The sequence below is a fragment of the Saimiri boliviensis genome, chromosome 20, assembly GCF_048565385.1.
Source record: "Saimiri boliviensis isolate mSaiBol1 chromosome 20, mSaiBol1.pri, whole genome shotgun sequence".
NCBI classification, from domain to species: domain Eukaryota; kingdom Metazoa; phylum Chordata; class Mammalia; order Primates; family Cebidae; genus Saimiri; species Saimiri boliviensis.
In genome coordinates, this window is record NC_133468.1 from 5,286,021 (window position 1) to 5,300,994 (window position 14,974).

At 39.7% G+C, this 14,974-nt stretch overlaps 1 protein-coding gene and 1 pseudogene across 3 annotated transcripts in view; one reads left to right on the forward strand and one right to left on the reverse strand.

Moving 5' to 3' along the window:
- The window catches only part of RNF130 (ring finger protein 130), a 162,971-nt gene that overhangs the window by 113,508 nt on the left and 34,489 nt on the right, over window positions 1-14,974 (reverse strand). The window lies entirely within an intron of this gene.
- Window positions 4,184-4,754, forward strand: LOC101028923 (nucleolar protein 16 pseudogene; annotated as a pseudogene).

Here is a 14,974-nt window from a genome sequence, read left to right on the forward strand (position 1 = left end):
GGACCCCCTCTATTCGAACCAGATTTTGGATTCATGTGGTTCCCCTACTGAGAGTATCTTCTCTTTCTGGTCAAATCTTAAGTAATCCTAATTATTTAGGGCCTAGCACAATAAATGCCTCCTATATTAAGTCTTCCAGACCTGAGTCAGAAGCCCTTTCATAATAATACTATGGCTGATCCTGCTGCGTAGGTATGCAAAGTTAAGCACTGAGTGGTTCCCCAATTATTTCATGCATGTGTGTCTCCCTAAGGGAGGAAGTGTTCCTTGCGAACACTCGTTTGTACATTCTTCTACAAATACTTACAGTGTCCATAGAGCAGGTGTAAATCAAAACCTGTTGATTAACTATTTTTTTGTACTAGATATATTTTAAATAATTAAGTTATATGGAAGAATACCAGGAGAATGAAGAAAAAGTATACTTAGAAATTCTTTTAAAAGTGCCCATCTCAAAATGAATTGATTTCAGAATTGTATAAAAGGTACTGCTTATTCCAAGCACAAGAAAAATTGTACAACTGTTATACATTGAACAAATTGGTTATCTCAATAAATTTTTTAATCACCCTCTTTTAGGAAGATGAGGACGCTAGTTTAAGGACTTAGTTACCCGAACTCACAAGGCTGATAATCAACTTGGTCTAAGATTCAAATCCTAATCTTGTGACTGCTTGACATTTGTGCCAAATTCTTTTCTCAATTTTAGAGGTACTATATCATCAAACTAAAACTTATTTTTTCTTCTATAACTAAAAATGATTGAGAATGTCATAAAAAATTAAAATCTGTGATAAATTTTTAAATATGATGAACATACCAGAAGAAACTGAGACAGCTATGGAAACAGTGATCTATAAATTAGATGAACCATTTCAATGATGTTTTTCTAAGGTGATGAATAGCTAACAAGCAGAATCTCCACTGAGAACAGAGTGAAACCAAGAATTTATTCTGTCTGGAAAACAGGAGGCAATGGGCCTAGAAGTTCCAAGGGGAAACAGGAAAGGCTCAAAGAAAGAGGACAAGAGCGCTGACCAAGAGCTAAGAATCCTTTCAGACACTAAAATGAGTTAGTCTGCAGATAATTCACAAATTCCCAAAGAAAATGGCATTTTCACTAATCTTAAAAATAAAAATGGCCAGGTGAGGTGGCTCACGCCTGTAATCTCAACATTTTGGGAGGCTGAGGCGGGTGGATTACCTGAGGTCAGGAGTTCAAGACCAGCCTGGCCAACACGGTGAAACCCATCTCTACTAAAAATACAAAAATTAGCCAGGTGTGCTGGCGCATGCCTGTAGTCCTAGCTACTCGGGAGACTGAGGCAGAAGAATAGCTTGAACCTGGGAGGTAGAGGTTGCAGTGAGCTGAGATCTCACCACTGCACTCCAGCTTGGGTGACAGAGTAAGACTTCATCTCAAAAAAATAAATAACTAAAAGCAAATGTATGTTGCAGAAATTTTTTTTAACAAATGGGTTTGTTTCCATTGCTTTTGTGAACAACATATCCATGTTTTCCATTTAAATAATCATGTGACTTTTTGGATTAAATAAAACTTACTAACCTAGAGTAGTGTGGCTTATATTTCTAACTGTAAAATATATAATGTATATGTTTAGGGCATGTCTTTGTAATTAATCTTTCAATCTTATACTTAGCATGTTTCTAGTACTCATAAAGTAAAGCAAATGTCTTTACTTTTACATTTTTCTTGTCAACTTTTTTCATTTAACAGAGATGGGGTTTCACTATGTTGCCCAAGCTGGTCTTGAACTCCTGGTCTCAAGTGATCCTCCCACCCTGGCCTCCTAAAGTATTATAATTACAGGTATAAGAGAACCATACCTAGGCTCTTGTCCCCCACTTTTTTTTGAGAAAAGGTTTGGCTTTGTTGCCCAGACTGGAGTGCAGTGGTGTGGTCTCAGCTCACTGCAGCCTCCACTTCCCAGGCTCTCAAGCAATCCTCCCACCTCATCCTCCAACGTAGCTGGGACTACAGGTGAGCACTACCATGTGTGGCTAATTTTTGTATTTTTAGTAGAGATAGGGTTTTGTTATGTCTAGAACAGGCTGGTCTAGAACTCCTAGACTCAAGCGATACCCCACTTAGGCCTCCCAAAGTGCTGAGATTACAGGTGTGAGCCAGCACGCCTGGCCACGATCCAATTTTTTTCTTTTTCTTTTTTTTTGAGACAAGGTCTCGCTTTGTTGCCAGGCTGGAGTGCAGTGGCATGATCTCGGCTCACTGCAACCTCCGCCTCCTGGGTTCAAGGAATTTCCTGCCTCAGTCTCCCAAGTAGCTGGGATTACAGGCCTGTACCACCACACCCAGCTAATTTTCTGTATTTTTAGTAGAGACGGGATTTCACTGTGTTGGCCAGGCTGGTCTTGAAGTCCTGACCTCAGGTGATCTGCCTGCCTCAGCCTCCCAAAGTGCTGGGATTACAGGAATGAGCCACAATGCCCAGGCACTGTCCACTTTTTAATATCATTCTTTCTTTATATGGTATTCAAGATTAATTTCTATTTTGAATACTTAAAATATGAATAAAAGTAACAAAAGGTCACCTCATGAATACTTGCTTTATCTCTCCAAGTAAGAATACTTGAGGGCATACAACTTAAACCTATTTAAGAACCTTATATTTGTGTTGGTTCTGAACTTTAGTTTGCATTATATTTTTAAAAAACAGCTTTAATGAGGCGTAATTTATATGCCATAAGATTCATCTTTATAAGTGTACAATTCAGTGATTGGAGTAAAATTATAGAGATGTGCAACCATCATTACATCTAGTTTTACATTTCCTTCACCCCCAGAAAATTTACTCATGCCCTTTTCAAAAGTGCATGTTCCCTTTTTGGTGTTTTATTTTTTGTTTTTTAAAAGATGGGGGGTTTGATGTGTTGCCCAAGCTAGAATTGAACTCCTGGGGTCAAGGGAGCCTCCCACCTCAGTCTCCAATGTAGCTGGGATTACTGATGCTTCCCAACACATCAGCTCCCTCAGGTTCACTGCAGTTAATCTTCATGCCCAGCTCCGCCCTACACAGCCACTAATGTGCTTTCCGTCTCTGTATGTTTGTCTTTCTCAGACATTTCATAGAAATGGAAGTATATAATAGTAGCCTTTTGTGTCTGCCTTCTTTAATTTAGCATAATGCTTTTGAGGTTTATCCATGTGTTAGGAGTTAATTCCATTTACTGCTGAGAACAACACCAGGGTGAACTGTGCAGATCCACTTAACGGCAAGTTTTCTCCCTCCTTGGCCATCCCTGAGACAGCAAGATCTACCATCCTCTTTCTCCTCCCCACTAAGCCTACTCAATGGGTAGAAGATAAAGATGAAAACCATTACAGTGATTTGACGAACTTCCACATAATACATAGTAAATATATTTTCTCTTTCATATGATTTTCTTAACATTTTTTTAAACAATAGCACATAACATATATAACATATAAAATATGTGTTAATCAACTATGTTATCAGTGAGGCGTTTGGTCAACAGTAGATTGTTAGTAGTTGAATTTGGGGTTGGGCACAGTGGCTCACGCCTGTAATCCTAACACTTTGGGAGGATGAGGTCAGCAGATTATGAGGTCAGGGATTTGAGATCAGCCTGCCCAACATGGGGAAACCCCATCTCTACTAAAAATACAAAAATTAGCTGGGTGTGGTAGCACATGCCTGTAATCCCAGCTACTCGGGAAGCTGAGGCAGGAGAATTGCTTGAACCTGGGAGGCAGAGGTTGTAGTGAGCTGAGATTACGCCACTGCACTCAATCCTGGGCAACAGAGTGAGACTCCACCTCTAAAAAAGAAAAAAAAAAAAAGCCGGGAGCTGTGTCTCATGCCTGTAATCCTAGCACTTTGGAAGGCTGAGGCAGATGGATCATGAGGTCAGGAGTTCGAGACCAGCCTGGCCAACATGGTGAAACCCTGTCTCTACTAAAAATGAAAAGAAAAAAAAAAAAAAAGTCAGGCACAGTGGTAGGCGCCTGTAATCCCAGTTACCTGGGAGGCTGAGGCAGGAGATGGCTTGAACCCAAGAGGCAAAGGTTGCAGTGAGCCGAGATCACACCACCGCACTCCAGTCTGGGTGACAGAGCAAGACTCTGTCTCAAAAAAAAAAAGTTAAATTTGGGGGGAAGCACACGAGGTCTAAGAGTGAGAGGCACCGCGTGTGAGCTGCTGGTGGGGTGGTCAGCACAATGCCCAAGGCCAAGGGCAAGACCCAGAGGCAGAAGTTCGGTTACAATGTCAACCAAAAGCATCTGAACCGGAATGCTGGGCGGAAGGCAGCGCCGCGGATCGAGTGCTTCCACATCCGACACGCCTGGGACCACGCTAAATCGGTGCCGCAGAACCTCGTCGAGATTGGGTTGGCTGTGGACCCCAACAAGGCGGTGCCCCTCTGTAAGAGAAAGGTGAAGGCCACGGAGGTGGACATAGAGGAGAGGCCTAAGGAGCTTGTGCGGAAGCCCTATGTGCTGAATGACGTGGAGGCAGAAGCCAGCCTTCCAGAAAAGAAAGGAAATACTCTGTCTCGGGACCTCATTGACTACGTATGCTACATGGCGGAGAACCACAGGGAGGACTATAAGGCCATGGCCCGCGATGAGAATTACTATCAAGATACCCCAAAACAGATTCGAAATAAGATCAATGTCTACAAATGCTTTTACCCAGCAGAGTGGCAAGACTTCCTCGATTCTTTGCCGAAGAGTAAGATGGAGGTTGAGTGACTGGTTTACATCACACCTGCCCCAGGCTGAGGCCTCTCCCTGTATCAGGGAGGAGACCTGAAGCTGGAGCCAGGGTGTAAGGCAAGGAGGGCTGTGTGGCTCCAGAGGGGCTCGCCAGATCCCGTGGAATCAAAAGGTTTTGCACGCACGCGCGCGCACACACACACACACACACACACACACGAATGCATACTCCCCACTCTGGGGAAGGAACTTATCAGAGCCTCCAATTTATATTCTTCTGGGGGTTCATGGAAAAGCCAGAACCTGCTGTTTTCAGGGTGGGTGGTTTATTTGAATATAGCGTGTACATAAGAAAATAAAGATATTTTACTTCTAAAAAAAAAATTGGGGGGGAGGCAAAAGGTACGTGTAACTTTTTGACTGCATGGGGGTCAGTGAACCTAACCTTCTCATTGTTCAAGGGCCAACTGTAACTGCTAAACTATATTCCATCATATGGACGTATACCTTGTTTATTTATTCACCAACTGATGAGCAACTGGGTTGTCTCTACTTTTTTGGTTACAATAAACAATGCTGCTATAAGCATTTGTGTACAAGTTTTTGTGTGGACATTTCATTGTTTTCATTTCTCTTAGATTTCTGGGATTGGGACTACCGGGTCATATGGTATTTTTATGTTTAACTTTTAAAGAAACTGCCAAACTATTTTCCAAACTGGTTGTCTCATTTCACATTTTTACTGGCAATACATAAGGATTCTAGTTCATCCATATCCTCAATAAAACTTGGTACTATATGACTTTCTAATTATAATCATTCTAGAGGATGTGAAATAGTATTGTTTTGGTTGCACTGTTGTTTTGATTGCATTTTTCTAATGATCAATAAAATGTATAATGGTAAAATCCTTTGGTCATTGTAAAACTAGGTTGTTTATCTTATTAATTTATAAGAGCTCTTCAAATATTCTGGATACAAGTCCTGTATCAGATGTATGATCCAAAAAGATTTTGTTTGCATCTTTTGATTGTGTTAATGGTTTGTTTCTTTTGAATAACAAAGGTTTTAATTTTGATAAAATCTAATTTTTTAAAAAATAAACAGTGTGTTTGGAGTCATAGACAACATTTTTTTTTCCAGATAGAGTCTCACTCTGTTGCCAGGCTGGGGTACAGTGGCACAATCTTGGCTCACTGTTAACCTCTGACTCCCTGGTTCAAGCAATTCTCCTGCCTCAGTCTCCCAAGTAGCTGGGATTACAGGCATGTGCTACCACATCTAGCTAATTTTTGTATTTTTAGTAGACAGGGGGTTTCACCATGTTGGCCAGCATGGTCTCCATCTCCTGACCTTGTGATTCACCTGCCTCCACCTCCCAAAGTGCTGGGATGTCAAGTGTGAGCCATGGTGCCCGGCCAAGAACTTATTGTTCAGAATCACAGACTGTCTTCTAAAAGTTTACCATTTTATTTCTTACATTTTGTCTAATATCCACTGTGAAGTCATTTTTATATAGTATAAGGTCTCTGTTCTTCATTCATTGATTCATTCATAGAAACAGCCTTGCTCTATTGCCCACATTAGAGTGCAGTAGCACAATCATAGCTCACTGCAGCCTCAACCTCCTGGGCTCAAATGATCCTCTCACCTCTGTCTTCCAAAGTGCTATAATTACAAGCATGAGCCACCAGTCCTGGCTCCTTTTTTTAAATCTGCATGTAGATAACAATTGTTTCAGCACTAGCTGTTGAAAGACTGTCCTTCCCCCATTGAATGATCATTGCACTTTTGTTGAAAATCAACTGACCATAAAAATATTTATTTCTAGATTCTCAATTTGGATCCATTGATCTATATGCCTATCCTTCTATCAATGCCACAATGCCGTGATTACTGAAGTTGTGAAAGGGAGTAGTGTTAAATCCTCTAATGTTGTTCTTTTTTGAAAACAGTTAGGCCGGGCATAGTGGCTCACGCCTATAATCCCAGCACTTTGGGAGGCCGAGGCAGGTGGATCATGAGGTCAAGAGATCGAGACCATCCTGGGCAACATGGTGAAACCCCGTCTCTACTAAAAATACAAAAAATTAGCTGGGCATGGTGGCGCATGCCTGTAGTCCCAGCTACTCGGGAGGCTGAGGCAGAAGAATTGCCTGAACCCAGGAGGCGGAGGTTGCCGTGAGCTGAGATCGCGCCATTGCATTCCAGCCTGGGTAACAAGAGTGAAACTCCGTGTCAAAAAAAGAAAAAGAAAACAGTTTAGCTATCCTAGGTACTTTGCATTTCCACACAATTTTAGGATCAGCTTATCAATTTGTACAAAACATGTGCTGTGATTTGCCTAGGTATGTACCACAAGGAATTTGTATATCAATTTTAAGATAACTGCCACTAGGCCAGGCGCACTGGCTCATGCCTGTAATCCCAGAACTTTGGGAGGCCGAGGCAGGTGGATCATGAGGTCAAGAGATCGAGACCGTCCTGGTCAACATGGTGAAACCCTGTCTCTACTAAAAATACAAAAAATTAGCTGGGCATGGTGGTGCGTGCCTATAATCCCAGCTACTCAGGAGGCTGAGGCAGGAGAATTGCCTGAACCCAGGAGGCAGAGGTTGCGGTGAGCCAAGATCATGCCATTGTACTCCAGCCTGGGTAACAAGAGCGAAACTCCATCTTAAAAAAAAAAAAAAAAAAAAAAGATAACTGCCACCTTGACAATATTAAATCAAAGGGTATGAAAGGACTATCCATTTATCCAGATTTTCTTTCTTTTCGAGATAGGGTCTCACTCTGTTGCCCAGGTGAGAGAGTGCAGTGGCACCATCTGAGCTCACTATAAACTCTGCCTCTTGGGTTCAAATGATCCTCCCACCTCAGCCTCCTGAGTAGCTGGGACCACAGATGCATACCACTACACCCAGCTACTTTATTTATTTTTTATCTTTTTTTTGTAGAGACAGGGTCCCCCTATGTTTCCCAGGCTGGTTTTGAACTCCTGGGGCTCAAGTGATCCTCTGAGCTTGGCCTCTCAAAGTGTTGGACTACAGGTGTGTGCTACCACACATGGCTGAGATTTTCTTGGATTTCTCTCAATAATGTTTGTAGGTTCAGTGTGCAAGTCTTGCATTTCTTTTTAACAAGTTTTTGTTCTTAGGCTATTGAGAATGAATTCTTCTTATTTCATGGAATATTTTTGGACCATTCATGGCTAGCATACAGAAATACAACTGTCTTTTTTGGCTGGGCTCAGTGGCTCACACCTGTAATCCCAGCGCTTTGGAAGGCTGAGGCGGGAAGGTCACTTGAGGTCAGGAGTTCGAGACCAGCCTGGCCAACATGGTAAAACCCCATCTCTACTAAAAATACAAAAATTAGCCAGGCATGGTGGTATGCGCCTATAATCTCAGCTACTCAGGAGGCTGAGACAGGAGAATCACTTGAATCCAGAAGGCGGAGGCTGCAGCGAGCTGAGATCATGACACTGCACTCCAGCCTGGGCAACAGAGCAAGACTCTGTCTCCAAAATAAACAAATAAATAAATACAATTGGATTTTGTATACTGACTTAGTATTCTACATCCTTTCTAGACCTGTGTTTTAGATCTAGTGGCTTTTTAATAAATTCTATATGATTTTCTACATACACAATCTGTGAATAATGAGTTTTACTTCTGCCTTTCCAAACTGGACACCTTTTATTTCTTTTCTTCCCTTTTTACAATGGCTAAAATCACAACAAAAATGTTGAGTAAGCACAATGTTGAATAGAAGTAGTAAGAGTGGACGTCCTTGGCTTGTTACTGATCTTAGGGAGAAAGCAGTTAGTCTTTCACCATCAAATATGATGTTAACTGTAGACTTTTCATCGATGATATTTATCAGGCTGAGGATGTTTTCTAATGTGTTGAAGTTTTTTTTTATTTTAAATCATGATAGGTACTGAGATTTGGTCAAACGCTTCTAATACACCTATTGAAAATGGTTAGTTGCCTTTTTAATTCATTTTACTGATTTTCAGATGTAAAAAAATCCCATATATCCCATTCCTGGAGTAATGAATCCAATCCATTTTATATGTTACCAGATTTTATTTGCTATATATTTAAAAAAAATTTTATGCCTACATTCATAAGGGTTACCTTATTCAAAAGGTATATAGTTTTCATGGATATGTTTGTTTGGCTTTGATATGAAGGTAAAAACTGGCTCCACTGAATAAGTTTGGAAATGTTCTTTATTTTCTGAAAGTTTGTGAAGGATCAGAATTATTTTTTCTTTAAATATTTGATAGACTGCACTAGTGAATTTCATAGGAAGATATTTAATCCCCAATTCAATTTCTTACTTATTATAGGTCTACTCAGATTTGCTTTTTATTGAGTCAGTTTTGACAACCTGTATATTTATAGGATATACTTTTGTTCATTTCATCTAAGGTGTCTAATTTGTCAGTGTACAGAAAAAAGTAAACATGGCAGGTTTGAACTACTACCCTTCAAAGGGCCCGCTTACAATGTTGGCCCTTGGGTGACATCTGGAAAGACGAACTTGGGAAGGATTACATTATCGTAAGAATGACTCACTGTGAGTATGACTATGTGTTGAGTCCTCCTAGTGAATCAATGAACCTGTGGATGGTCATGGGGACCCCAGACAAAGCTACCATAAAGTTGTTCACAACATTCCTTTACAATCCTTTAAGTTTCTGTAGAGTTAGTAAGTGATGTCCTTTTTTAGTTGTGATTTTGGTAAACTGTCTTCTTTTTTTATTGTCGGTCAGTCTATCTAAAGGTTCGTCAATTTTATTGATAGTTCCAAGGAACCAACTTTTGGGTTTCATTGACTTTATAACTTTTCTCTCTCACTTATTTCTTCTCTAATCATTATTAACTCCTTTGTTCTACTGGTGTGGAGTTTTGTTTGTTCCTCTTTTTATAGTTTTTGAAGGCAAAACTTAGTTTATCGATTCTAGACCTTTGTTTATTAACCTAGATATTCAAAGCTATTAATTTTCATCTCAGTACTGCTTTCCTAGCATCCTAAAAAATTCTGATGTGTTTTCATTTTCATTTGGTTCAAAATGTTTTCACATTTTCCTTTTGATTTTTTATTGGACCCATGTGTTATTTAGACATGTGTTGCTTAATTTCAAATACTTGGGAATTTCCCAGAGTTTCTTCTTTAGTTGTAGGTGAAGAATATAGTTTGTACAATTTCAATCTTTTAAAATATATTCAGATTTGTTTTATAGCCAAACATATGGTCTATCCTAGAGAATGTTCCATGAGTGCTTGAAATGAATGTGCACTCCAGTCAGTATGTAGAATCTGCTACATACGCTGGCTAGGTCAAGCTGGTTAACAGTGTTGGTCAAGTTTTCTATATGCTTGCTAATTTTCTATCTAGCTATTCTATCAATTACTAAGAGTAGGGTGTTAAAAATCTCCAACTCTAACGGTTGAATTGTTTGTTTCTCCTTCGCATTCTGTCAGTTTTTGCTTTGTATATCTTTGAATCTGGTATTATGTTGGTGTGTGTGATACTGTCCCACAGTGATCTGAGGCTCTGTTCATTTTCCTTCAATTGATTCTTCCTGCTACTATTTTTAATCTGCTGTTGAAGCCCTCTAGTGAATTTTTCATTTCCAAAATTATACTCTCCAATTTCGGAATGGCTATGTGGCTCTTTTAAATAATTTTTATTATGTACTGTTTTTATTAAAATTTTTATGATTTTTTGTTCTTTACTGAGAATCTCTATTCGTTGACTCATTGCTGCCACTCATTATTGTCATACTTCAATTTTTTAAATACAGTTTCCTTTAGTCTTTGAACACATTTATATTCATTGCTTTGAAGTTTTTCTCTGCTAAATCCATCATCTAGAGACACTCACAGAAAGTTTCTACAGACTTTTGTTTTCCTGATTATGAGTCACACATCTCTATATTTTGAATGTCTTATAATCTGTTGAAAAGTGAACATTTTAGACAACATATTGTAGCAACTCTGGATTCAGATATTTTCCCCCTTAAAGTTGGTGGTGGTGTCTTTTCTGCTTGTTCACTTTTATATAGTAACAGACTGGGTTAAACACATGAAATCTATTTTCACTGTGGCATGCAACCAGAATGTCTCCACTTAGTTTGTTATTGTTCTATGCTTTTTTCCCCCGCTTCTTTTTAGTAAGACTGATTTCCTAGGAACTGCCCAGTCACCGGCTTTCCTCTGCTAGCCTGCCTCTGTGAAGACAATGGCACTGGATACTGTGTCAGTCACCACTGCAAACAGAAACAGCTCCTTCCATCACACAGAGCAAACTGCCAGTCCCTGCAGCCTGTTGCACACTGGCAGGAACTCCACACAGCATAGCTTGGGGAGTTTAGGAAGCAGCAGCCTGCTAAACCACAAATTTCCATTGTTCTTAACTGAACTCTGGCAGTTTTTCAAAGCATAAATGTGTCTCGGATTACTATCACTTCACAGACGTCCAGAACACTGAAATGGCTGTTTTGTCAATTTTGTCCTGTTTTACAGTTGCTTTTTTAGAAAAGGATTTGCTCATCTCTTCACTTGGTCTTAACCAGAAGTGCTACCCATACTGCTCTATTATATTTAAGCTTGCTTTATAAATATTTCACAAAGTTTTTCTCTAATGATTATTTTGAAGTACTTCAAATAAGCAAAAATTACGGAGAATATAATAAATATGTCTACCCACACACTCAGCTTAAGAAATGAAACATTATAGATACGTTTACTTCTCTCTGATCCTATTTCCTTTCTTCCCTCCCCAGGGAGAACCATTATCCTAAATTTTTTATTTCTTAATCTTATGTATGTTTTTCTTTGTTTATACCTATATACTTGCTCTTAAATTACTTAATTAAAATGTTTTGCATTTTAATTTTATTCAAATTATGTCTGACTATAAATATTCTTCTATAACTTACTGTGTCTGGGAGACTTACTCATGTAAATACATGTAGCTTTAACGTATTGACAGTTAACTGCTGCATAAACGTGCCACAATTAATCCAGTCTTCTATGACAGACACAGGTGTTTTCAATAATCTGTTGTTACAATGCCGTAATGAATACTCTCATACATGTCATCAACGCACATGTACAAGAGTAACAAGGGTGTAAAGAAGGAAAGAGAGAGAGGCTATCAGTGCTTGTGTAAGTACATGAAATCTGTCCACCGGCTCCTACATAGTTGGAGGTGAAACGTGGGAGAAGGGCAAACAGTGGCTGTGCTCTACTATAGGGATTCATGGCCTTCCACAGAGTCTAGATTTAGAGTCAGAGGATGCCTTACAGAAGGCTTCTATACTCCAACCCTGACACAGGAGGCAACTTGGCTTATGTCACAGAGCATGTCAGTGGAAAATCTGGGACTAAAACCTAGGTTTCCTTTTTTTTCTTTTTTTTTTTTGAGACGGAGTTTCGCTCTTGTTGCCCAGGCTGGAGTGCAATGGCGCGATCTCGGCTCACCGCAACCTCCGCCTCCTGGGTTCAGGCACTTCTCCTGCCTCAGCCTCCTGAGTAGCTGGGATTACAGGCACGCGCCACCATGCCCAGCTAATGTTTTGTATTTTTAGTAGAGACGGGGTTTCACCATGTTGACCAGGATGGTCTCGATCTCTTGACCTCGTGACCCACCCGCCTCGGCCTCCCGAAGTGCTGGGATTACAGGCGGGAGCCACCGCGCCCGGCCTAGGTTTCCTTTCTTTACTGTCTTCTTTCTCCAAGCAAGATCTGTAGACCAGCAACGTCAGTGACACCTAGAAACTTGTTAATAATAAAGACTCTTGGGCCGTATTTCAGATTTACTGAATCAGAATTTGCATTTTAGCAAGATTCAGAGATGCACATTAAAGTTTTAAAGTTTGAAAAGTACTCTGGAGTATGTATCTAGGAGTAAAATTACTTGATCACAGTGTGCAGTCTTTAACTATACCAGACAATGCCAAATTTTTCTAAATATTGTACCAATTTACCCAATTTACTTTACCACATTATTCTGTCTATAAATCTAATCACAACATAAAGCCATTTCCCATTGCTCTTATGTACACCTCCACAGTTTGTCTTACAAAGCTTCCATTTCCTAAGAATATATCCTCAAACTGCACCTCTGCATTTCTTTAATTTGTGCTGTTAAACACTAATCTGTGATAAAAAGTTACATGGTCAAATAGGTTTGGAGAACACTAGATTAATTAAAATAAAACAGGTGTTTTTGTTTGTTTTTTTGGGGATAGGTTCTAACTCTGTTGGCCAGGATGTAGTGCAGTGGTGCAATCACAGCTCACTGTAGCCTCAACTTCCCCCCAGGTTCAGGCAATCCTCCCACCTAAGCCTCCCAAAGAGCTGGAACTACAGGCATGCATCATCACACCCGGATAATTTTTGTATTTTTTGTAGAGAAGGGGTCTCCCTATGTTGCCGAGGCTGGTCTTAAACTCCTGGGCTCAAGCAGTACACCTGCATTAGCTTCCCCAGGCTTAGGAAGCCATGATCGTACCACTGCATTGCATTCTGGGCAACAGACTTAGACCCTGTCTATCCACCAAAAAAAAGGAGGGTACCTGTTTTATTTTGATTAACCAAGTAGTTCACAAAGTGCTTGCATTATAGGTGTGAGCCACCGTGCCCAGACAAAACAGGTTCTTAACAGGTTCTTTAAGACTTCTCAGAAACCCAAAAACATTAATGAGTAGTAGGGGACTCTAAATGTGGAATACATTTCAAGCATTTTCTGAAACTTACTGTTTCCCCATGAGTCCTCTAGAAAACATATCCAAACAAACTAAGATTTCAAAGAACATAGATGGGAAATGCTACAATGATACAGGCTTCCCACCATTTTTAAATACTAGTAATTAATTTTTTTTTTAAGATTTCAATTCCCTCTTAAAATGCCCATATCTTCTCATACTTTTATTAAAAGACTCTCATTCTAGCTACTTCTCTGTGGTTTCGTGTAAGTAAAGCAACATTAATGAGAAAGAAAAACACATTTTTCTCAGTTGAATTTCTCCCTATTTACTTTTCTTCATGTTTTAAGTAAAGAAAAAATCAGCATGGAATGAAGCTACAAATAGTTTTTCTTCCCTCTGGGACAACTGAGGAAAGCAAACCAGCACCTGCTCTGAAACCCAGCAGAAAAACCACCATCTTGAGTCCCCTGTTTCCACATAGACATTCGGCTAAATTAAACTGGCCCTTAATTTTCTTTCGGTTTCCTTGAATAAATTAAAAGTTACACGACCCCAGTGATCTCTGGATAGTGAAAAATCACACATTCTATTTTATTCTTTGTGCTTTTCTTTAGTTTCAGGTTTTCGACACTAAGCATGTGCTACTTTTGCAATTGGAAAAATTATACCTTACTTCTTTTTTTTTTTTTTTTGAGACAAAGTATTGCTCTGTTGCCCAGGCTGCAGTGCAGTAGTGTGATCTCGGCTCACTGCAACCTCTGCCTCCCGGGCTCAAGCAATTCTCCTGCCTCAGCCTCAGTAGCTGGGATTATAGGTGCCCACCACCATGCCCAGCTAATTTTTGTATTTTTAGTAGAGAGAGGGTTTTACCATGTTGGCCAGGCTGGTCTTGAACTCCTGACCTCAGGTGACCTGCCCATCTTGGCCTCCCAAAGTATATCTTACTTCTAAAAGGCTTAGGTTTGAAAGAAAGAAAGTCAGAGAATATTAAAGTTTAATCCATCTGCATTATTCTATCAAGATATACAGGGAAGTACCAATGACTCTCAATTAAGGTGGGCAAGTCTTTGCAAGAAACTTGCTAAAAATAATAATATAAAAATTACACGATGAAGAGTTAGCTAAGTCAAACTCTAAAATTCTCCTGAATGCAAAACTAAATTTCATCTAATTTCAACGTAGAGACAGAGTGGTTAAACTAACAGAACATCAACAAAACTGGGGTGTGAGGCCTCTTCTGCTGGCCCTTAACTGTTTTAGGCCCCCTCCTGGTCTGTAAGATAGGAGAGAGCCTACAACACACACAGTTATTGTAAAGACTGTCTATGAAGACACATAAAAAGCTGACAGCACAGCGCCTGACATTTATATAGTAAGTGCTCAATAAACTGCAACTACTGCTATTAAAACAATTAGAACTATACTAAGTGCTTCCACAAGAAATAAAGAAGCATTGTTACTACTGTAATTGTATTAATTACTAAGTTAGTTTCAACATTGAACCCGCTAAAATAAACAGAATCCTTCCC